The sequence below is a fragment of the Solanum verrucosum genome, unplaced genomic scaffold (assembly GCF_900185275.1).
Source record: "Solanum verrucosum unplaced genomic scaffold, falcon-dt-bn FXZP01000093.1, whole genome shotgun sequence".
Classification (NCBI taxonomy): Eukaryota; Viridiplantae; Streptophyta; class Magnoliopsida; order Solanales; family Solanaceae; genus Solanum; species Solanum verrucosum.
In genome coordinates this window covers 736,854-759,914 of record NW_026020065.1, presented here as the reverse complement: position 1 = coordinate 759,914, position 23,061 = coordinate 736,854, and the positions used below count along the sequence as shown (strand labels likewise).

Genomic DNA, 23,061 nt, shown 5'->3' with positions numbered 1-23,061 from the left:
CAAACGATTAGAACACTCATTTCACTTCGTAATTGAATTCTTTACTTTTTCATTCCCTGTGGGATCGACCCCAACTCTTAGTTGGATTTATACTTGATAGCGACCGCCTACACTTATTAACACCCCGAATCCTCATGACTACATCCAAAACATTGTGGATGTGTTTGGGTCATTCTCCTTCAAGAACATCACTCAGGAGTCTATCTGACTTTGTTTGTTCCCTTTTTATCTAATGGGGAGGCAATAGTGTGGTTAGCCGACCTATCAGGAGACTCAATACTTCTTGGGAAGAGCTCACTGATTCGTTCTATGTAAGGTTTTTCCCTCCCTCGAAGATGATGGCATTAAGAGATAATATTCAGAACTTCAAATGATTGGATGGTGAACTAATTCATGAGACGTGGTTGAGGTTTCAAAAGTTGCTGCTCCAATGTCCAATTCATGGACTCCCGAGTAATGTGTTGTTACAACACTTCTACTGGAGTCTAGATTCAATCAACAAAGGTGTGGCTGACCAGCTCGTTCAAAGAGGAATCATGCAACAACCATTTAAAATTGCATCTACTCTTCTTGATGGGATGACAAAGATTAATCTCTTGGTACACTAGAGAAGATCAAGTGTCTCATTTGAACTTCAGGATGACAAAGAAACAAATAGAAAAGGACAAGGAGCGAGATGAAAATATGGCCAAGATGATAACCCAAATGGATTTATTATCGAAACATGTCATGGGAAGTGGTACTAAGGTTGTGAATGTAGTCGGAGTTAGCGGAGTAAATCCTGATGATGGGCACTTTAAAGCTATGTACAATATGGAAGTACATTTTCTGGCAAATCAGGGAGGAGGTTTCCACCCAAACTATTCAGGGCCAGGAGGGAACCAAGGTTAAAATAGAGAGCGTGATGACGGTTGGAGAGACCGAGATAGGGAATGGTGTGACTTTGTTATGAATTGGAGACAGGGGGACGGTGACAATTAAAGAGCAATATGTACCTCCCCAATAGTGTCAAAAGAGCAAATGAGTGATCCTGAAAAGTTCTGCACCGAAGATATGCTTGCACGCACTCTCAACAAAGTGGAAGATCAGACAAGGTTCTAAAGGAAATGAAAGATGACATCTCATCTTTGAATCAAACAGTTACATCACATTCAGTATCGATTAAGCAACTGGAAACACAAATGGTTCAAATCTCGACTTATTTGAACCCAATACCAAAAGGTGGATTAACGAGTGATACCATGGTTAATCCAAAGAACGAAGCTTAAAAGTGTGTCTTCATCGTGTCACGATATTAAATAAGGCACTTGTTTAAATAACGGGTGTTCAATGTGCAGGTGGAAAATTTGAAATTTTGGGAAAAAAGGCAATTAGGTGAGCTAGGTACCAGTTGGTGACTCACCGAACAGGTCGGTGAGCCTGATCTAGACCACCATTTTTACCAACCAAAAGGCTGGAATTATCTCAAATTTGGCGGGCGAAAACACCATTTGGCGCATCGTCGAATGGTCGGCGACATAAGTTAATGTCGCCGACTAGGGCCCGAACTGAAGGGTCAAAAGGGATCTTAGCCGTTTCAAATTCAAATTTCCCTTTCTTTTCATATTTTTTGACTTTTACACTCTTGCACTCCATTTCTAGAATAGATTTTGCTTGTAAATTTTGTGTGGGGTCAATTGCTCAGGGGAATCCTGCGTTTTCACTTCCATACTCGCTAGCCTAGCATTTTACTATCTATTTTCGAGGTTGGTATCCCGAACTCGACTTAATATTTTGTAGTTTTTGATGCATAATCGTAATATTGTTGAATTGATTGCTTAATCTTGTGTAATTAGTTGATCTTAAGTAATGGCTAGTATTGTATAATGTTTGTATGTTTGTTTTAGCCTATAATTGTTGAATTTTGTGCTTTAAATGATTGAAATCGTGGATGTATGTTATTTGTATGTCGGGATTGGTGTGGATGAAGTCTGAGTAACCCGAATTGTACCGATCGACTGATTTTGCCCAAGGATAAAGAGGGTGACGTCATTCTTAAGGGCAAAAGATGTTGATTGGTGAATTTTGGATAAATTGGGGGATGTTTGAGTACCCCGAGGTCATTATTGATGTGGGTCTTAATTTATTTGCATAAAATAGTGGTTAAATTTCATTATCATGGGTTGTAGGTTGAAAATTAAAGGTCGGGGTCAGAAACTGCCACGAGAGACTAGTCGGTGAGCTTAGTCGAGCTCGTCAAATGGCTCGACGGTTCGCCAAGTGACCTTTGATCACCTTTTTGTTCTGCATTTTTGATAAATTGTTTCGGTAACATTTGGCGATATGTCTGAGCTCGCCGAGTTCACTCGACGACTCGCCGAATGTCTCTGCCATCGCCCTTTGTCAGCCCCAATTTTGAGAAAATATTATGTAACTTTCGGTGAGCTACTTTTAGTTCATCGAAAGGCTCTGGACTTCGGTGACTTGTATTGATTTCTGTGAAGTTTTATTATGGAACATTCAGCGAGCCCAACATAGCTCACCCAATGAGTTCGGCGACTCGCCGAATTAGTCGGTGAGTTTTTCTGTAGTCTTTTTAACTGTGATTTTCATTAACCCATTTCTAACTTGGTTTGTTCTGTGTTGTTTTGAAGATATAGCCAGACCCAAAGTTTCTGGTAGAACTCAATCACCTCGAAAATAAGCACATGTATGATTATCAATGAGGGTGTTGCTCCATCACGAGCCCTACAAGCCAAACTTCCTCTGACTGGGGGGAATAACACAAACAAATGAAAGGGACCAGCTGAGCCAGCATAGACGAGCTCCGATAGTATGGGCATCTACGACACCCACATCATCACCTCGGAGTCTGACGATAAGGGCAGCTCGGGGTCTAGATCGCCAGTCTTCGTATCCGAGTCGAAGGATGACCAGACCTTACAAAGGAGGAGAATTAAGCTGCGCTCTAAAGCGCTACATGATCCGACCAGGATACTGGTGACTCCTACACCTCTTCCACCTCCGGCATAGATGGTTGAGAAGGTACCTTCAGTACCCTTGGTACAAGCACCTCCACCTCAATCGTTGAACAGGTTAAAAGTTGTCAGGTTGAGGACTATCTTAGAGGAGAAGAGGCTGTATACAGATAGAGTGGTGGACAGGTACCCGAAAGTTCCACAAATTTGAGACCTTATCTGGCCCTGAAGAACATACATACCTTCCTGGGTCTGAGAGTTTTATGTTGAGTATGGGAAATTGGTGCCAAAAGGAAAAAATAAAGCGATCTCGTTTGCACCGATTGACCATGTAGTGGTGCGCGGTAGACATGATAAATGTAGTAGCACAGACATTAATAAGGTGTTGGGGTACACTAGGAATATCATCCACGTTTTGGTAGATCATATATAAAAGAAGACCGTGGATGATTTAAATGGATGGTTGTCTCCTCTGATTTTCGACATCATACCGCCATGGATCGAGCCAAGAGTTCAGATAGAGAAGAAGGACTTGAATGTGGCTGCCCGGTATTGGTTCAAATTTATTAGCAACACCTTGACCATGAAAGCCAAGAAGAGTCAGACCTCACTTTCGTTCCTAGTATTGATCATGGAGCTGTGTCGGCACGCCCGAGTGCCATTTGTGGAGAAGACGAATGCGGAAGTGATTCCCACCTCCTCTACTAACATCCGGAGGATCGAGGCAGAGTATAGTAGAGACGAGGCTGCGAGGAGGAGAGCTGCACCGGTGGAAAATTCCCCAGTTGTTGACGTGGAGATGTTACATGCACACATCCCCTCCTACTCAGGTCGATGAGCTTTCAGGTACCCCTGTTACTTCTACTGTTGTCCCTTCTACTTCTATTGATGCTACTACTTCTGTTGTTGATAGTGCTGCTTCCCGACCCTTATTGACCCAGGCTATGTTATTCAAGATGGGTTATCTGGCCCAATCTGCTGATGTATGTGCCTCCCGAGTAGAGGATGTTGTCCCTAGTATGATTGAGAGGGTCATTGATGTTGTCTTAAGCTACTATCAGGGCTGAGTTGAGAGAGCACCAAGAGTTGATCACCACACATGGCTTGGCATTAGATGCCCTCACTATGAGAGTGGAGGCATGTGAGTAAAGTGGATGCCAGTCGGATGATGTGACGACTTTGAGAGTCGATGTTACGAGCTTGAGACGTGATGTGGATGAGCTTAAATCCACGAATCTATTGATGCTCTTCGACACGGTAGACCTTCCCGAGGTCCCGAGTATAGTGTGTCCAGCCATTTCTGAGATCCCTCCAGCTACTACGACCGGAGATGCTGCTATAGTTGATGATGATGCATAGTTTAATGCTCCCGAGACTGATGAAGAGGAGTTTGGTACATGAAATGCAACAGTATATGATGACCTGGAAGACTTAGAGGGCGCGATGGTGCAGACATCTATGAAGGCTTCTCTTCAGGATACATCGATGGTGGGCTATAGTGGAGCGAATGATAGAGCTGACACAGGTACTGATGCCTCGATTGAGAGAGTCCAAGATGTTCAGAGTTCACCTCAGGCCTAGTCTTACAAAGGGATCTCGACTCTTTTTTAGTTTTTATTTTGAGACTATTTATTTCTTTTTCATTGAAAACAATAGTTAGCTTTGTTTGCTGGGGTAAGGTATCTTCATACCTGCCTCCTTAGGGTTATTTTTGTGAATGATTGGTTTTTGATATCTTGTTGTGAATGTTTACTTTTTGTGACTACCGGTTTCTAGTTTTTAATGTGAATAAGTTGGTTTTGATCCAAATTAAAATTTTCACTTCTTGATGTTTGTGAATGTGGTTGTTCTCTTGCATATTTGAGTATCGATTTTGATCAATACCGATGACTTGAATTGTGTTCTTGATTGAACGATGTGTGTGTGCAATTCCAATGAGGCAAATTTGAGTTGCATAAGTCATGTGTGAACTCTTATCATCTCATTATGACTGGCCGATTGTTGAAATGAATCTTGTGATGATCGTTGTATGCAAGATAAAATTGTAGAATCTTGATTGATGATTGTGTTGAATGCCATGTGTGGGTTTGAATAGTTAACTTAAGCAAAAGCCTTAGTTGGGAGTGTGGTGAAAAAAGAGGAAAGCAAAGAACTTTCCCCTTGATGGATTCTGTTGAAAAAGATGGAACCCCTCCATATAAAAAAGAGAAAAGAGAAGAAACAAATTGAAAAAAAAATATGTTGCAATAAAGTTTGTGCAATGGATAAAATGAATGGCATGTCCAATGAGTCATGCTTAATAGAACATAGGGTGGATTGTGAAAATCAAAAAAAGAGTGAAAAGAAAGGAGAAAAAGTAAAATGCTGGCCATGCTTCATGAAGGTAGAAGTCACTAAGCCAAAATGATCATACATTTACCTTTAGCCTTGTTACAAGCCTTGAAAGACCTTTGTGATCTTGATTGAGCTTAATGTCATGTTGATTCGAAAATACGGGCAAGCCTATGGGTATAATCATACATGTGTTTATCTTTAAGAGTGTGAGAGTTGCTTTTGATTTCTTATCTCTGAAATTTTGATGAGCTTTGTGTAAGCATGGTATCATTCTTGATGTGAGGGCATTTAAATACTCTTTGTTGAGCTTGAATTTGCACTTGAAGCAAGCATTATGAGCTCGATTTCTATTTGATGATGGCTCGTCACAGTTTGAAACCTATAGTGCACAATTGAACATTGCATGGGTAGATTGAAACTCATGTGCATTCATGTTGAGTCTTGAGTAGCACTATTTGTAGACATATTTGTTGAACTGATTGATCTTGTGTTTTACTTGAGGACAATCAAAAGTTTAAGTTGGGGGTGTTGATGAGTCAGGGATTTCGACTCATTTAGGGCTTAATATTCAGAGTTCTAGTGTTCTCAATGCCTATTATATGCTCTAAACCGATGTTAAAATGCTAAATTGCAGCAATGAAAGCAAGGTTGATGCTCGCCAAAGCCACTCGGTGAATCGCCGAGTGGCTCTTCAGCTCGCCAAAAGTCACAAAAGGCCAGCCCTTGGACAAAGACAACTCGGTGAGGAGAATGGTGTTTCGGCTAAGCACCAAACAGATCGGAGATATAGGTTTTGATCCCCTAAAGTCACAGAAGAGAATTGATGAAAAGCTAACCCTAGAAGGTGATGGAAAAGAACACTCAGTGCATCGCCAACCTGGTCGGTGAAGCCCGAATTATTTCACTGAGTGTCTTCAAAGCTAAAAATCTGGGAACGTATAAATGTAATTTTCAAAAGAAGAAAAGGTAGTTCTGGAGTTTTTGGAGAGTTCTGAAGTTTTTGAAGAGTTCCCACATTGTCCATTTCTCGGTTTTTAGTCCCTAACATTGTTCTTTAAGTTTTTGAGTAGAGATTTTGGGTTTAATTGATTTTGTAATTCAATTAGAGCATTTTGAAGACTTATGGATTGTTACCCAAGCTGATGGAAAACATAGTTGGTAACGATTTCTTGATCTTACTAATGTGGCTAAAAACCCCATTCTTGGGGGTGTGATCATGTGATTAAATGTTCCAATTAGCTTATGGGTGTTGATATTACTGATTTTATTATTGTTTTGAAGTGTGTTCAATTAATAGTTGAGTTTTAATTGATGAATTATAGTTACCAATGCAGTTCTAGTTTAGGATTCAAAGTTTGCTTGATAAAGAGGTTTTAGAATCAAAACTATTAATTGATGATTGTAGTGACTGGGTTATTGTAGACTTTGCTTGAGAAAGTGGGTTTGAATTCAATCCTACTAATCTAGCTTGAAAGAGTATATTGATTGAGGTTTTCGGTTGTTTATATTTGTTGGGCTCGTCGAGGTTCGAGAGAACTCGCTTGATTCGTAATAGTTGATTGAGAAATGGCTATTACATTTAAAGTCTGGCCTACCCACTAAGATTCAACCACTGTTAGTAAGTAATAATCACCCATTTAGCTAAATTGGAGTTCAATTGATCGCACTCCCAAGGACCCCTCTCTATTTGATTACTCCCGATTGTTCGTAGTTGTTAATTGCTTACTCTAATCCCTCCAATTGACATTAATTGTCAAACCCCTGCCATTTACTTTAATTGTTTAAAAAATGTTTACTCCTACAAACAATTAGAACACTCATTTCACTTCGTTATTGAATTCTATACTTTATCACTCCCTGTGGGATCGACCCCAACTCTTAGTTGGGTTTATACTTGATTGCGACCGCCTAAACTTTGAGTGTTATCACCTTTCCTGTTAAATGAATCGACATGATGAAGTCATCTACAAAGTTACTTGGAAAGTTTGTGGCTCATAAGTCATCCCAATATAAAGCACTCCTAATGAAGCGTACAGAAGAAGGCTTCGATCCTAATGCTTACAAACTACTAGCAAAGTCTGGATTCAATCTTAACATACCATCAAAATTAGGGAAACTTCCGTCAAAACCTGCTATGAGGCAACAATGTGAAAGGTTAGGTTACAAATAACCTCCTCTTATCTACATCTCCATAAGAAGGGTAAGCAACAACGGCATCACAACGGAAGATGGACATGTTGCTTCTAACAAAAGGTCTTTTGTCTTTGATCGATTGGGAAGCTCAATGAAGAGGATTTCCGTATTTGAGAGTTTAGGGCCATTGAAGAAAAAAAATAAGGTTTGGAGAATCAATGGGGCTATGAAAGCATTTGTTTTACTCGAATCCAAAATGTCCCTAAGGATTTTCAAAGTTTGATTCCTTCTAGAATGAAGCGGTAGAGAAACCTTATGGTCTCATGTGGAGAAGTACTAAAGGCAAAGTCACATATTGTGTTCTACACCAAGCAACATGATGATGATGCATAGAGTGTCAACTCTTCATATCATAGCACTACACAAAATGGATAATTTTTCTCCAATTAAAATTGATGAACAGTTGGAGGAAGTTTCATGGTATTACCATATATCTTTTAATGATGGTGAACCTCAATAAGATGAAGATGGTAAAGATGCACCACCCAAACTTGAAGAAGGAGTAAAGACAACATTGATGTGGTGGAAGAAGTCTACCTTGGAACTAATGAAGATCTAAAACCCACTTATGTGAATGCTTTACTAGTAGGTAATGAAGAAAGGGCCTACATTAACTTGCTTAAAATGTATAACGATGTGTTTTCCTGGAGTTACAAAGAAATGCCTAGATTAGACTTAAAGGTAGTAGTCCATCATCTTAATGTAAAAAAAGGTGTCGTCCTATCAAGCAAGCTCAAGAGAATGGCAAAGGGACAGAAAATTCCCTTTATTACTTGAGTAGGATGATGACACTAAAAGAGTTGAAGTACTCACCGATCAAAAAGCTATGTTCTGCCTTAGTGTTCTGAATTCAGAAGATGAAACACTACTTTCAAGCTCACATCGTCCGCTTTATTTCTAAAGCAAAATCCCATTAAATTTGTGATGTCAAAACCTGTCCTCAGTGATCGACTAGAAAGATGGTATCTCTAGTTTCAACAATTTGAATGTTCCTCAAAAGGCTATGAAAGGGCAAGCATTGGCAGACTTCTTACCAGACCATTTGATACCTGATACCTGATGATACAAAAATCACTAATGAACTATCTGATGAAGATGCAATGATCGTTGAAATTTAACCACCTTAGAAGATGTATTTTAATTGGGCCTCACATCGTAAAAGAGATCTCGTCATATTCCTTCACTCTTAACACAATGTTGCTTCAATAATGTTGCAGAATATCAAGCCTTAATACTTGGGCTTGAAATGGCAGTTGATATGAAGCAACTGCAAGTACAAGTTTTCGGAGACTCTGAATTAGTGATCAATCAATTGTTGGGTAGCTATTAATTCAAAAATCAGAATTGTGTCTCTATCATGACTATGCATAGAAGTTGATTAGATGGCTCGGAGATGTAACTCTTTAACATGTTTCAAGAAAGGAAAATAAGAAAGTTGATGCCTTAGCTGCTTTGGCTTCAACATTGACTCTCCCTAACCAAGCACAAATCACTATCTTCCAAAAGTGGAAAGTACCATTGGAGGAGGAAAATGATGAGGATGTAGAAAGCAAGCTTGAACATCTGTTTCACAAGCTGATATAATCAATTGGAGACATGGCTTGATTGATTACTTATATTTCAATTCCAAAAGATCCAAAGAGAAAGAACGAAATTCATCGCCGTGCACCTCGGTTTCTTTATTATGAGGATACTCCATATTGAATATCATTCGAAGGAGTCCTCTTGAGTTGTTTGGGGGAAGAATAAACAATTCAAGTTATGGAAAAATCACATTCTGAATTTGTGGATCACATCAATCTAGGCCAAAGTTATACTTTCACATTAAAAAAAATGGGTATTATTGGTCAACAATGGTAAAAGATTGTTTGGATTATGCTCGAAGATGTCAAGGATGTCAATTTCATGCGAACGTTATGTATTAACCTCCTGATGTATTATATTTGAATGGTTCATCTTAGCCATTCGATGCTTGGGGGCTAGACGTGGTTGGACCACTACAAAAATCTTCTGGTGGCCACTTGTACATCTTGGATGCGACAGATTACTTCATAAAATGGGCTAAGGTTGTAGCCCTCAAAGAAGTAAAGAAGGAAAATGTTGCAAACTTCATTAGGGTGAACATCATCTATCGTTTTGGCATTCCTAGTTATATACTAACAGATAATGGAAAGTTGTTCGCCAATAAATTAATAGATGAGATCTGCAACCTTTTTGGCTTTAAGAAATGCAATTCATCAACGTATTATGTTGCTGAGATTGGACTAGCTGAAACATTTAACAAGACCTTGTGCAACTTGTTAAAGAAGGTCGTCTCCAAATCTAAAAAAGATTGGCATGATACAATGGAAGATGCTCTTTGGGCATACCTAATGACTCATCGCACACCAACCCAAGCAACTCCTTATTCTTTTGTTTTTGGAACTGCATCAGTTCTTCCACTTGAACGAAAAATACTGTCATTGAGGCTTGCCATCTAAGAAGGACTTACTGAAGAAGAAAATGCTCGTCTGTGCCTAGAAGAGTTAAAGGCTCTCGATGTAAAAATGTTGGAAGCTCAATAAAGTCTCGAATGTTACCAAGCTCTTCTTTCTCGTGCTTTCAATAAAAAGGTTCTTCTAAGGTATTTTCAAGTTGGTGATCTATTCCTTGAAGTAACAAGGCCAATTATCATATCTCATAAATCAGGAAGAAAGTTCACCTCAAAATGGGACGGACCATACGTCATCCAAGAAGTTTATTCAAGACAAACTTGTGGATGCAGACGACTTGCGGATTGGTTCCATCAAAGAATTTTTTTTGAAGAAATATTATCCTTGAAGTAGCGTCGTACTCCTAGCGGCAAGAGTATAAACTGTGTATAGCTCCAAAAAGAAAATGTCACTAGGTTGAAAATCTTGAAAGAGGCAACCTAGGCAAAAGTTCAGACACAAAACGTTTGCTAGGTTGAAAACCTCGAAAGAGGCGACCTAGGCAAAAGTTAGGACACAAAAATAAAATTAAAAAAATTAAAATATCACTTTCTAAACTACTATGACTTGATCCTCTTCATCGAGGTACGTAGGCATCTTAGAGTATTATTGTTCTAGGTTCCATTATAAGAAGAAGAAAAACGCCGTCGCCATGTGAATGTCATGCTAATTCTTTCAAATGTAGAGTCATACAGAGCTAAAAAAAAGAGTCTAGGCCTATAAAGTGGTAAAAGCAAGAAAGGGTTGCAATTTGTTTTAAACTCCATCAAGCTCAGGTTGTAACATTAGAAAGCTGATTTCTACAAGAGCGAGTAACTTCAAAGGAAAATTTGTACAAATACAAAAAGTGCATGACTGATTTTTATATGGATTGTAGATATCGAAGTTATCTTTTCAATAAAAAAAATCTCGTGATTTCAGCGCTTCTACTCAGAGTTATGAATTTTCTAAAAAAAAATTGAGCATGAATTTCAGAGTTATGAATTTCAGCGCTACTACTCATAGACGCACAAAGCTAAAAAAAATGAGCATGACAAATTTTGAGCTGACTTCAAAGACTAATCTATACTAATCCGTAAAGCCTATGACTGTGAATTTTATACAAATTGAAGATCAAGAAGTTATCTTTCCAACAAAAAGAGAAGCTCATCATTTTGGCGCTCCTACTCCAATGAATTTTCTTCCACATGTATGCAAAGCTTAAGAAAATTGAAGAGTCAAGCATGCCAAATTTTGAGCTGAATTCGAAGATAAATCTGTACTAATCTGTAAAGCATATGGATGTGATTTTCATATAGATTGAAGATCTCAAAGTTATCTTTCAAACAAAAAAATAAGTTCGTTATTTTGGCGCTCCTACTACAAGTTATGAATTTTCTTCCACATGTGCACAAAGCTGAAGAGTCAAGCAAGTCAAATGTTGAGTTGACTTCGAAGATAAATCTGTACTAATGCATAAAGCCTATGGACGTGATTTTCATACAGATTGAAAATTTTGAAGTTATCTTTCCAATAAAAAAATAAGCTCATTATTTTGGTGTTCCCACTCCAAGTTGTGAATTTTCTTTCACATGTACACAAAGCTGAAGAAAACTCAAGAGTCAAGCACGCCAGATTTTGAACCGACTTCAAAGAAAAATCTGTACTAACACGTAAATTCTATGGACGTGAATTTTATACAGACTGAAGATCTAGAAGTTATCTTTCCAACAAAAAAAGAAGCTCATTATTTCGACGCTCCTACTTCGAGTCATAAATTTTCTTCTATAGACGCGCAAAGCTGAAAAGTTAACTTTTGGCTGCGATTTTCACATAAATTCTAGCTTATCGAGACCTCTTTCCAATAAAAAAAATGAGGGGGTGGGCTCCTGGTTATATAAAGGAACGAAACCATCAAAATTCAAAGTTCAAGATGAGAAGATTCTTATTGAAATATAAGTCACCATTTTATTGCTTCAAAAAGAATCACTACACCATAATAAGTGAATTAACAAATCCTAAATCTAAATACGGAAAGAGTTTGAAGCTTATGATTTCTTGGCTACTTGTCTCAACTGCCTCTTCTAATTTGGCTAGTCTCTCCACTTCATCATTAGGCAACCTATGATTCGCCTCAATGGTATAAATCTCACCCTCTGTAATGGTGACATCCTCTTGACCTTTGAACAACTTTTCTTGATATTTATTAAGGAGCATTATGATTTTCCTTTTATTTAAGGTCACAGCTTCTAAGTCTTTCTCCACATCTACTAGAGGTGCTTGAAGCTTCTCCATGTTTCCTTCAAACTTTTCATGTGCCAGCTTCGCACCAGCAAGACGTTATTGCGGATCAGAGAAATCATTTTCATGTTATTCTTTAGTCATCTTTGATAATCTTAAAGTGTCATACTCCGTGTACGACTTGAAGAAATTCTCGACAAGATCCTCCAAAGCAGAAATATCAATAATGTTCACTTTTCTAATCTTCTCAAGAGATGAAGCAATACTTGACTTAAACTCTGTAAAGCCATCTAAAGAACCCAAGAAAAATTGTGTAATTCATCCATACAATGCGCCCCACATCTCAGAAATAAAAATTGATTTGACGTGAAAAATAATTTCTTGTTGCTCAAAAGTAGGAGCACCAGGTCACAATGGCCATGAAGAAAGCTTGAATGATTTCCTATGCGTAATCTGATTGACGACAACTTTAAGTCGCATTAATACCATTTTGTTGGGGAAACTTTTTGTCATCTGAAGAAGTAGAAAGTGACTTTCTTGGTGGAACTACTTCCAATAAAGGCATCACATCAATAAGGGAAGAATGGAAACCTTTTGAAGCCACATCAAGATCATTAAGATCTATAGTAAAATCTTTAGCCACGTCATTTCTAAGGTCGTAGTTGTATAATTCCTGAAGGTCCAACAAAAAAAAGTGAGAACAAAAAGATCATCAGATTTAAAACTTAAAAAAAAAAAAGGAATAGTATGAAGAAAAAAAGGAGAGGACCTTATTTGTTTTGCTAATTCAGACAATGATGCGGAGTTTGGATCCTCATACACAAAGTCATTATCATCAATGACAATTCTATCTAAAATTTTGATACCACAACAAACATCATCTAGCTCTTGTGCCTTTCTTTTTGGACAATTCAGTGATGATATTCACTCTCCATTGGACTAGAAAATGCATTGGTTCGCCCAACACCATTCGATGAAGCATACATATGAGAAATTTTATCACAAGGTGTCTCAAGGTTTGACATTTTTTCATTACCATTATCTGATCATATATATGAAGTCCATTTGTTCCAGAAGAACCATGGCCAACTTTGAAAGTAGTGAAAGTCACCTTTGAGACTAATGTTAGGCGCCTCGATTTTGATTTCAGAGGCATGTCGTCCTCTTTCGAAGTTCTAGACTTGCGTAGTATCATTTGACTTCACTTCAGGCTTGGAAGAAGGATGTAACTTTCTTTTATTTGATCAGAATCCACTTTAGATGACATGAATGTAGGATCTTGCTTCGATTTCTTCAAAATGATGCGGAGGTTTCCTTGGGAAGGATTCATCCTATGGGATGACCATCGGTCCACATACTCGCGGGTCATTCAAGGAGCATCCTCTAATGGACACATTGAATCATGACTTTAGAAAAAGCATCAAGTGAAAAAGAGGAATTCCAAAATTGCACCAATGATAACAGTGTACCATCGAAAGGTCACTCTATAATATCTCTAAGACTATCTTGACAAAAACCGAATTGTCAACTAAATCTTTTTAAGGTTGTAGGACTCCACGATGAAATTTAAATCATGCCTAATGGTTATATAGCCTGAACGGAGGCTTATGATAAACTCGTTTCACGAATTTGAAAGTTTGCGATTATCAGTAAGGTGTAAATCCTTACCTTGTAGCATTGCCAAATAATAACTTTTGGGTATATGCAAAATAAAAATATTTAGCCATCTTCTCACCAGAAATATTGCAAAGGGGTATGGATTAATGTGAGTGATTGGCACGTTAATGAGTCCCAAAGTATTCCCTAAGCCAACTATTTACATAGTATATAGGGAAAATTATATTTGCCACACTCAAGTTTGGAGAAGTAGAGATTTCTTTCAAGCCGCGATATATGTTTGCAAGAACCGAGACAAATAGGGAGAATTTCTTTATGTGAGCCATCAATCTCACAATTTTAAAAACACTAGCACACACATAATTGACTTTCTTATTCTGAATCACGAATTTGCAAAGCCAACAAATAAAGAAGGCTACCAAATTAGTCTCATCTCTAAGTGATTTTTCTACATCTAGCTCGACAAATGGGGCATTCTCCTCATCAATCTGTGGTAGGAAGTTCGAATCAATATGTCTAGAAGGATTAGGGTTCAACCTTGGCATTGTGGCTCGTACCTTTGACAGCTTTTACGGAGGCCCAACATATCTATTAGGTCCTCTAAACTAGAACTTCACCTAATCATGGACGGACACCTCATGAAGATCATCTTTCTCTAATCCGTAGAAGACCGAAAACAAATATAGATAACTTTTGGGAAGAATCAATTTTCCTTGAGTATCAATTTGCGTCAATTCTCTCGCAGAGGGAACAACTTTGTCATAAAAGTGCCTTGTACAAGAAGACCTCCAATTCCTTGTCAGACCAAAAAGTGATATGGACCTCTCTCCAATGAAAGTAGAAAGCATGTTGGTAGATGGACGCCAAAGCTCACAAAAAGCATGGAGTATGCTATCGTCATATTTGTATGTGAACAAAGAAGTATATACCACATCATAAACCTTGATGAGCTCCAAAATCTCCTTGTGGCGGGGCAGCACGTCCTCTACCCATTCCCAATAACTAGGTGTCCAGTAGGCATTGCCAAATTTAGATGAGGGAACACTCCAATTGTCGAAACTTCCATCAGAATGAGAAGATTTGGAAGATGCTACATCATGATGAATTTTGGTTTTCAGTAAAGAAACTTTCATACGAGTAGCCTTGCTCGAGAAACTTTTCATGAGGTCTTTGGTTTCCATTTTTTACCATTCTTTAAGGAGAAGAGATTCATCAGATGTCCCACTAACAGGGGAGAAGACACCGATAGCCAAATGCTGAACCTTCAAAAGTAGGACTTGACATTTGGATTTTGTTGGTCACCCACTACTTCAAGAAGAGGATGCGGCAAATATAGGTCACGGAAGTGCATCATGTTGCAGGATCAAAGCTGTTTTTCTCTATCCAAAATCTATAAAAAAAAAAAAATCAATAGGAAAAAGTTAAATTCGTAAGAACATGTTCAAAGTAAAGGTGGTAACCCCAAATTTTTGCAGTTGGTGAAAGGTTGATTTCAAATAAAAAAAACTAAATGAGTACAGAGGCAATCTAATCATGGCTTTCGTATATGATGTAGCCCTATGAGTTTTCTTTTCAACACTGCAAACCGCTTGTGATTTAGTTATTCCTACGTCGAGTTGTGATTTTTTTTCGTGAAGTTGCACAAAGCTAGTATAATCAGCTCATCAAAACTTTAAGTTGATTTCAAAAAATTACCTGAGTGAATCCGGGAGTTGTCTGATCGTGATCTTCAGATATGTTGTAGCTCTACGAGTCTAATTTCTGAAAAATCAAACAATTACAATATCGTTACTCCTACATCGAGATATGATTTTTTTTTCGTGAAGCCACACAAAGCTGGTGATTCAGTTCATCAGGATTTTAAGTTGATTTTTAAAAAATCACCTTAGTGAATTCGGGAGTTTTCTGATCGTGATTTTCGGATATGTTGTAGCTCTATGAGTCTAGTTTCTAGAAAATTAAATGAATCACGATTTAGATATTCCTACAATGAGATATGAATTTCTACCAAAGTCGCGCTGAGCTGAAGAAAAAGTGACGAAAATTAGAGTTGGGAAAAAGACTTACTTGAGAGAGAAGGACTCAATTGAACTTTATGATGCAACAATGCGATATACAATAACCAGGAAAATGTGAGTATAGATAGATTTGAAAATATGAAGACATCAATTTGATTATTATGAATTATGGAAAATTATAATGATGGAAAGTTTAGTTCCTATAAATTATGAAAATTATGGCAAGTTGACATAGGAATTAAATTATGGAAATTTTCAGGAGTCAAGTTATGGAAATTCCATTGGAACCAAATTATGGTATGTTTTCTTAGGAATCAAATTATGGAATTTTTTCATAGGAATCAAGTTATGGAAATTTCATAGGAACCAAATTATGGTAAGTTTTCATAGGAACTAAGTTATGGAAAATTCCACCCAAATCAAACATTGCAAAAATTCTGAAAATCGAGTAAATAATGTGTAAAGTTTTCCCAAATATTAACATGGAAAGAAAATACCCCGAATAAGGATAGACTCGAATTTGAAATCCTTACATTTTATTCGAGTGATCGAGCAAAAAATTGGAAAAAAACCACCGGCAAGTGTTCAACCCCAAGGAAAGCAACGCCTAGATTTGCATCGAAATCACAAGCTATGTATCACCAAGTTAACCTTGTAGACACAATTCGTGCTCATCGAATTGGCGACCATTTTGTAGTTGATGACTCAAATGAAATTATCTAACTATGAAGAAATGTCATGTGATAAATCTTCATGAGCTGGAAACACTTCAAATAAAAAATGAGTTGGTAAACGAACGAAAGTCAAATAATCTCTTAAAATTAGAGAATGTTGTCATAGACTCTGGTATATGTTGACCTCAACATATCGGCACAGTCATTTCTCATGAATTTTCAAATGTTTCATGAAAGATTAACTACGTGAAAAAAAACACTTGCTTCACAAATACTTCAAAGCTTGTCTTTACAAGTTCGACAAATCGAGCACCCCAACAAGCCTCGAACCAGGGGGCATTTGTAGACAGTGAAGTTTATTGATAAATCCATATTCAATTTGGATTAAATCTTAAATTTATGATACGTTGACCAAGTCAAATTACTGTTTAATAAAGTCAGATTAATATTTAAGTAAAAATTGTATGACTTAAATCAAGTCTAAATTACATTTGGGTCAGTCCATTAAGTTGACAAGACGAGCACAACTCATATTCTTCAAGCCCAAGGGCCAAAATTGTCTGGACCAAAATACCCCTAAAATCATAGCTCAAGTCTATATAAAGTGTGAAAGTTAAGAGGGGGTGAATTAAAATTCCTTCAGTCGACTTCCTGGATGGAGCGGTCGACTCACCTGCAAGTTAGTATCACATAATAAATTAAAAGTAATGACAAGAAGTAAATTGACACAAGATATTTTTATACTAGTTCGAAACACTAATATGGTGCCTACGTCCAGTCCCTTTGGATTTCAAGGGTTTCCTTTAGAGCTTTGAAGTGGACTCCGGTTGTACCGAGTTTTGGGATCTCATCCTATCTGATCTGCAAATCAGATTTTCTTTCTTGATACTACCTTTACTTGTAAACCTACACTCAAAATCTTTCTTTGTCTTTTATTTTCAATTGTTTCACTCACGTGAATACAAAGCTTTATGAAGAATAAAAGAAGATTATAATATAAGCTCAAGTGAAGTTGCGCGTCTTCAACTGTTGATCTGAGTCTTCATTTATATGTTTAGTAGTGCGATGGCTTTTAGCTCTAATAGGAAAACCCAAGGGAGTTTCCTTCAATCAAGGATTTGTAATGTTTCCTTGATTGAGAATGTCGAATCCTTGATTTGGTTGTATTTCTATTTCGTCTGCCTTGAAACAGAGCCTGGTACAAATTCTTGCCATCTTCTTTGATCTACTTGCTATCTTGATCTTTTTTTACTATAGCTGTTATCTTCCATAATCAGGGTGATTTGCTTGTTGTCTTTGATTGCTTGCCTGGTACTGTTTTCCTTCTTGGATTGATAACTGATTGAGTCAATCTTTTGGATTGATGGAGTCAATCTATTTCTTTAGTTGGTGCATATGTGAGTCAATCTATCTCCTTAGTTGGTGCAGATTGTCTCGTGTCACTCAGTCTTCTTTGGTGAGGCTGTTGATCTTCGTGTTCCTTCTTTGATTCCCTTCGATATGAATTTAGCTTGTCATTATTCAGAATATCATAAGTTAATAAAGTGGTCTTCATAAGACCAGAAAATCACATAAATACATAGATAATCCTTGCTCTTCAGTTATGATCTGCAAGTCTTTTGCATACAAAGAAGTCTTCGTTGTGTTGAACCGCAAGTATTTCATCAAATCAAGAATAATCGTGAAGAGAAGAATCAGGGAATTACATATCTTTTCTTAGAGATTTCAAAAAGATTGTAACATTCGCATAAATACAAATACAAATACTATTTTTCACTTGCTATTTTCCTTTCTCGATTGATGTATTTCAGGAATGAAACTTTAGACGCATACAAGGGATAGTTGTGAAAGAGGTAAAACTAACTTTGAATATGATTTGTATAGACAATGAAGATACATTATTGAATGCGGAGGTGAGATGCAGTCACGGTCTCTTACTCTATGTGAAGACTTCTTGATCCGACAACAATTTCAAAAGAGAATTTAGTCTTTTTCATATAATGGCGCAAAAAAAAAAAAGTATTGTAAAAAAAAAAGTCATTCATTTTTAAACATATCAAAATGAAAGTAGGTCATTTTTATTTTTAAACAAATGAAAAATAGGTCTTAAACCCTACATATTGATATTTTTAAAGATTTTCCACTAAGGAATAATATGCATTTTTTTTAGAGATGTTCGAGTAAGAATTAGGGATGACAATGAGGCGGTGCGGGACGGAACAGATTGAGCTTAAACAATAAAAAATTTAATTTGTCCTGCTCCAAGTAACATTTTTTTTCATTTCAACCAGCCCCGTATAGACCCGCTCCGCATGAACCCGTCCCACATAATTTTTTAATATTTTTTTTCTAGTTAACTTTTATACTTTAAATAAACTCCACTTGGGGTTCAACCCATCGAGATTTAAATCTAAGAAAATGAACGGACTAACTCTAGAATGGTGACGATAGCAAACCCACGACGCTAAAACAATACATAAGGAGACCATAGAGAAGTACATTGACTCGTATGTGCAGCTAGTAAAAATTTAGATGATTACCTGTAGAATCGATCTATCAGCAGCCGAGTTGAGTTGATAAGCTTTATTAATGGTGGAGCAGCAAGCTGTTACCGAAGGAAACATAGTGCAACCATCAACAATAGAGAACAAATCGACAAGTCACCAACAATGTTTGAGCAAAGCACCGAGGAAGATGAAGACTTCTTGTCACTTTCCTAATTTGATACTAATGTGATGTCTAAGTCATGTATTGTTCTTTTTTGTTTTTAGGCCAGACCACTTTTGGGCCTGGTCTTGTGTACATAACCCATTTTAATAAAGGGCTTAATGCCCAACTTTTACTTCAAAAAAAAAAAGATACTTTAGATAAAATTTATAAAAATAAATTCATTTTTTTATTAATTTGCATCAATTTAATAGGATACTGACTTTAAAAAATATTGTTTAGAGGTCAATTGAAAACATGTAAGAAATTGTATTATCTTTTATTGAACCATTTTCATTTATTATGTTAAATATTTTAGTAGCCTTAAAGAAATTATCTTAATAAATAATGTTCTATCACACTAATAACATGTCAAAAGTTAATATTAAATTTGAACCCACATAAAATTACATATACCCATAATTTGTCCCGATCCGCATTAATTTTTAAAAAACTCACTTCAATCCGCCCCGCATCCCATCCAACTGGTACAACCTTAAACCTACCTCACCTCACATAGTCTTAAATATATCCCGCGCTCTGCATCTGCCTCACCCCATTGTCAGTAAGAATGAACCTATAGATCTCGTTTCACTGGAGGCATTGCTATATGGGATTAACCTCGTTAATCGTTACTCCCTCCGTCCCTTTTTAGTTGTCCACTTTAGAAATGACACACAGATTAAGGCAACAATAATTAGCACAGTGAAGTTACAATTTTACCCTTATGACAACTTTTCACTTCAAAATTACAACCACTTATTTGAATTAAAGTGAAATAAATTGGAGGGAAACAACATACATTTTTACAATTTTCAAGAAGTGTAAATAAGGGTATAATAGGAAAAAATTTGTTGTCCTTTCTTGATTTGTCAAAATGGACAACTAAGTAGGGACAACTAAAAAAGGAAATATGGACAAGTAAATAGGGACGGAGGGAGTATTGAAGTGAACACCTTTTGGGAAAGGCTAGAGATTAGCCTGAGTGACTCAAAAGTTTGATCATGTACGAACCTCTAATAAGTTGCCACATAAAAAGGAGATGCATGATTCCTCATGCACACATGGCCTTGTCTAGTTGGGTCATTTCGTAGAAAGTATTAAGAAAAATAGTTCATATATAATGTCTCATATTATTTAGTACTATATTTGGTAAAAATTTTAGTTTATGTATAATCATCATGGATTAGCTATACACCCTACATAATATTAGATGTATTACTTATACCTTCAATTTGGAGAGTTTACTGATACCTTCCATTTGGAGATATTAGTAATACATAGGATTTAATATCATGTGGTAAGAATATTTGTCAAATCATTATTCGTATTTTGAACAATTTATAAAATTGCATACATATTAAAATTGGAACTTGCAATTTTTTTGTGTAAATGTAAATGGTTTATTCAATTTTACTATTGTTTACTGTCTTTTTTGTTTTAAAAGTAGATGATTTATCTTTTTTTACTTGAAATTGACATTTTGTGAGTGATCAATTTATTAAGATGACAATTATTTATCCTCAAATAATTCAAGTGAAAAAATAGCAAACATGACAACAAAATTGTTCTTCTCCTAGTTAGTTAGAAGGCCACAAAAAATAATATTGTCCGACAATTATCTACCTTGACCCAATTACATAATAATTTTCAAGGGTATAATTAAGAAGCTTTTTATAGAGTTTTAATCCAAACACAAGATGAGGTGAGAAACAATGAATCAAACACTTGATAAAAATAAACTCCGCATTACTAATCTCTGCATTACTAATTCATGTTTTACTAATCTCGTCCGTTATAAATGTTTGTACTAAACGATCCCTGAAAGCATAGTACAAGGTAAGTAGTATTTCGGTTGGACGCATCATATGGATGTAGTTATGAACTAATCTCTGCATTACTAATTCATGTTTTACTAATCTCATCCGTTATAAATGTTTGTACTAAATGATCCCTGAAAGTATAGTACAAGGTAAGTAGTATTTCGGTTGGACGCATCATATGGATGTAGTTATGAATCTCTCTATTCCAATAATTAAGAAGCTTTTTATAGAGTTTTAATCCAAACACAAGATGAGGTGAGAAACAATGAATCAAACACTTGATAAAAATAAACTCCGCATTACTAATCTCTGCATTACTAATTCATGTTTTACTAATCTCGTCCGTTATAAATGTTTGTACTAAACGATCCCTGAAAGTATAGTACAAGGTAAGTAGTATTTCGGTTGGACGCATCATATGGATGTAGTTATGAATCTCTCTATTCCAATCTCTCTTGCTCGCTTCTACCTTTTTTTTAATATGTAATAACAAATCATAATTAAGTACATTATAGCTATAACTTTTTAATTGATCCTAAATTATAATTATTTTTGAAAATTCTTGAAAAAGCAATTACGATTATCATTGCTCATAAAAATATAGTTAGGATTAAAGCAATTGTACCATACTCAATTTATTATTATTTTTCTACAATTTTTCTAATAATTTGACAAAATCAAATTGATATAAATATTGGAAACATGAAACACCCAAACTAATAACAATAATATTCCTCAATAGCCAAGTTGGTCCGAATATTAGCTACGAACAAGGATCAACCAATAATTTCAGAAGTGAGTTAAAAACAAAAAAAAAATCTTTAAAAGAACTTGAATAATTCTTGAATCATGAATAGAAATAGATTATTATACTTCTTCAACTTGGGTCTAGTGCACAAATTATTTTACCATCACAAATATGCTTAGTAGCAAATAAATCTAACACCAAATCTCTCACATTAGTCACAAGATTCATTTGAGAAATAACCACTAACATTTATAGCTTCTGCTTATAAAATTTATTTCTACTTAGTAGGATTAGTATCATTTCTCCCAATCTTCTTCTACATTAAGGACATCACGATTTAGTTTTCCACGGACAAAAGATTATTTTTAGAATTGTAATCATATATCATTTTTTCCAATCATGTGAATCCGTTTGAACATAATATTGTATCCTAAACAAATTATACCTTATCATAACTTCGTGTATCTGTGGACTGAAATTTGGCACGATTTATAATTTTTTAAAAGTTATGGAAAATCAGGTAATTAGCCGTTAAACTAGTGAGATTTGTATTGTTTGTCCATAATAAATGAGCATGTTATTGACCACCCAAAAATTACTTGAGCTGGAACAGATTGAGCTTAAATGAGTTAAAATGTGTCATAAGATAACCTACTTAATTCTACCGAATTTTAATTATTTTATTTATTTATTAGTACTTAATAAAAAAAAATCTTTTCTTATGAATATTATGATAAAATCAAATAAAAAATATCAATCAAAAAAATATTTTAACGAAATTTCTTTATTTTTTAGCTTGCTAATTTTGGCATCTTAAGAATTTATCAACAATTTGGCATAAAAATAAAATAATCGTGGACGGCAGGATTCGAACCTGCGCGGGCAGAGCCCACATGATTTCTAGTCATGCCCGATAACCACTCCGGCACGTCCACAATTCGATAACTTAAAATCGTCGTGTTCTTAGATATTTGCTTTTGTGTTTTTATTGCAAGATGGGATTCTCAATTTTGTCACAACTCAAATTCATCCATCTAGCTATAAAAGTTGGGGTAATTTGGATTATATCAGAACTTGAGGGTATATTTTCTTTCTATATACTTCGACACGATTTCTACTTGTCTCTCTTCCTTTATTTTATCTTTCCTAAAGAGGACCACTATTGATTTTTTTTTTATGAAAAACAAATAAACAGGTGAAAATGGCCGCTTGAGTTATGATTATTTTTTTTCAATAATTGAAAATTTTGCATAAAGTACAAAAATCTCATACATTTGAGGGTTAGTTATGTCCCGATCTG

The 23,061-nt window shown here is 36.0% G+C and overlaps 3 protein-coding genes and 1 non-coding gene across 7 annotated transcripts in view; 2 read left to right on the top strand and 2 right to left on the bottom strand.

Moving 5' to 3' along the window:
• Window positions 1–1,473, bottom strand: part of LOC125823741 (ABC transporter I family member 6, chloroplastic) — a 377,846-nt gene extending 376,373 nt beyond the window's left edge. Inside the window, exon 1 of the mRNA XM_049503122.1 lies at window positions 1,464–1,473. The gene's annotated coding sequence lies outside the window, so the exon portion shown is untranslated. The remainder of the gene's footprint in view (window positions 1–1,463) is intronic.
• LOC125823765 (small ubiquitin-related modifier 1-like) overlaps window positions 1–23,061 on the top strand; it is a 498,077-nt gene that overhangs the window by 160,970 nt on the left and 314,046 nt on the right. The window lies entirely within an intron of this gene.
• Window positions 1–23,061, top strand: part of LOC125823722 (uncharacterized) — a 65,681-nt gene that overhangs the window by 2,416 nt on the left and 40,204 nt on the right. The gene's annotated exons all lie outside the window — the stretch shown is intronic.
• Window positions 22,615–22,696, bottom strand: TRNAS-AGA (transfer RNA serine (anticodon AGA)). The gene has a single exon. It is a non-coding gene; the product is annotated as a tRNA-Ser (tRNA).